The sequence below is a fragment of the Pongo abelii genome, chromosome Y, assembly GCF_028885655.2.
Source record: "Pongo abelii isolate AG06213 chromosome Y, NHGRI_mPonAbe1-v2.0_pri, whole genome shotgun sequence".
In the NCBI taxonomy this organism is placed as follows: domain Eukaryota; kingdom Metazoa; phylum Chordata; class Mammalia; order Primates; family Hominidae; genus Pongo; species Pongo abelii.
The window spans coordinates 43,329,971-43,332,606 of record NC_072009.2 but is presented as its reverse complement, the minus strand read 5'-3'; the positions used below and the strand labels follow the sequence as shown (position 1 = coordinate 43,332,606).

The 2,636-nt window shown below is 36.9% G+C and overlaps 1 pseudogene; it reads left to right on the top strand.

Moving 5' to 3' along the window:
• The first annotated feature begins 1,955 nt into the window (after nucleotides 1-1,955).
• LOC129053155 (testis-specific XK-related protein, Y-linked-like) lies at nucleotides 1,956-2,432 on the top strand (annotated as a pseudogene).
• Nucleotides 2,433-2,636: the final 204 nt, after the last annotated feature.

Below are 2,636 nucleotides of genomic sequence, written 5' to 3'. Positions count from 1 at the left end.
TGTTTGTTTTTTCCTCCCATTTTTTAATCTCACCTGTAAGTTTCTCTGATAAAATTCAGAGTTCTCTGTGTTTTGCTGAAGTTCACTGCATTGTCTTAAAACAAGCATTTTGAATTTCTTGTCAGGCCATGTGTCCATGCCCATTTCTTTTGGGTCAGTCACCAACAGCCCTTTATTTTGACCACTTGATGACATCATATTTCTCTCATTGATCCTAATGCTTGTGACTATGCATCAATGTCTATGCAGTGATGTAGGTGCCTAATTCAGTGTTTGTAGTTTGTCTTTGTTTGGAGGCTTTCTTCCACAGTAAGGCTGTCCAGAGATTCAGGGCAAGGAGAAGAAGGAAATTAAGGTCTTTAAGTCTATGATAACTTCAGCCCTGGTAGCATGAAGGGAAACATTAATGAGCAGACTTTCATGGCTGGAGTAATTTGACCGACAATGTTGACTCAGTGCAAGGTTGCACCTGCATCACACAGTTGAGCACTGGGTGCACTCAAGGCCTGTAGCTTCCATGGTCTCCCCTCTGACCTTTATTTGGTGCCTGAGGTTACTGTAGTCAATCAGCAGGAATATTGACTGGAACTCAGCTCCATTCTGCTGAGGTCATAGTTTCTTATCTGTTGCCAGCGTTGGTCTACATGATTACCCCTGGGTATCAACCTCATAAAGTGCTGGGGTAAGGGGACAGGCAAATAAAAGTCCCAAGGCAAAATGTACTATGCCTACTTCCTTTGCCCAGGCAAGCCTCTCACCTCCACCTCCTGAATAGTTGAGACTACAGGAAAGTGCCACCATGGCTGGCTGACATTTTTGGTGTTTTGTTGTTGTTTTTCTTGGGCTCAAGTGATCTACTCACCTCAGCATGATAAAGTGCTAGGGTTACAGGTTTGAGTCACCACACCCAGCTAAAATTTACTTTCTAAAATTTAACTTTTAGGTCATTTCTTTTTTTCAGTCTTATTTCTCATAAATGCAGTTAAGAATGTTATTGCCTTAGAGTTTCTCTTTGGGTATTCCTGAAGGAATAAATGGACTCTTGATATTCATTTTCTAAATAGTGTTAGAAAATGAACAATTACTTTAGATGAGTAAAGACTATTTGGCCTCTTTTTGTTTTCTGACTTCATTTCATTGTGTATGAAGACTGTGTTATTTTAACCCTCCTGTATACATGAAATGAATTTCTACTTTTTCAACTGAATGTAGTAGAAGATTGTTTAAACTGATTATTCAACTACTACATAATTTTGGTTTTCTTCCTTGTGCATATTAGTCTAGTTATTGGGATAACAATGTCAAAATTAAATTAATTTTCATCTTAAAAAGTTTCTGATAAAATTACCTAAATACACACAAACAAAAACATGCCCACACATATCACTTAATTTCTAAAACTTTTAATTTTTCTGCTTCTCTAGCACCTTGTATTCCATCACTCAGCAAAATCTGGCAGCACCACTTCCAGAATTTACTTGGACTCCACAGATTATTTCTGATTTCCTGTTATCACCATTACACTGTAATTTCCTACTTTACACTCTAACTTTCCATAAAAAAGAAACTACCTTTTCAATATCTAGTTCAGGTAATTTTATTTGTTCTTAATTGAGACTTCTTTCTAGGTGCTGTCACACCTTATAGCATCAGATATGAATGTCTCTATCCAATTTCCTGTGTTCCAGTTATTTTATTTTGAGGGAATGTGTATATAGATTTATAAATTTGGGTATGTGTGTATTCACTTATTATTTGTTTTTCCCAGGTGTAATATATGTTTTGCATGCAGATATTTACTAAATCCCTGATAATGGAAAGATAACAGTTTTTTTTTTCCTTTTTGTAAGTAAATTATTTTCTGAAGGAGGTGGGTTGGGAGAAATATATCTTAACATGGCAAGTTTAAAAGAGAAAGTGGCCATTACTAATGAAAATTATTCTCTAACATTTACATGTTTATCTTTAATAGCATTGCTGATGCATATTCCCTCTTCTCAGTTGTGTAAGTGCCATTCACTGCAATATACTGGCCATCCACACTGTCAACGACTTTGCTGCCATTAAGCTACAGGTGATAAAATTCATCTATATCTTGATATGGCATTCCTTGGTGATTATCTCACATGTAGAGACTGTCATTTTTCCCTGCATCTCTGAAACAGGGGAGCTTACATTTTCTATTAATCACATATTTTGTGTTATTGTTGACACCATGGCTGGAGTTTTGGAAAAGTGGAGCTCATCTTCCTAGCAACACAGAAAATAATTCCAGCTTGGTGGGTAACTATGGATGCTTATCTTAATCATGCTAGTATATGCTGCCATCAATTCTCCTGCTGGTCAGCAGTGAAACTGCAGCTGTCAAATCAGGAATTGATAAGAGGCCAACGTGGGCCATACAATCCTACACTACAGTTTTCAGTTTTTAGAAAATGTGATAATAATAGTGATATTTAGATACTCTGGAGGAAACACTTTACTGAAGTCTTGCGACTAAATAACTGCTGTGTAGCTCATCATAACCTACATAGTAGCCATTGGCTTTATGCTCCTCTTCTGTCAGTATTTGCAACCAATGTGGTCAGTCAAAGTATTGCCAGGAGATACTGAAAATCATCCAGAAGCACTGTGAT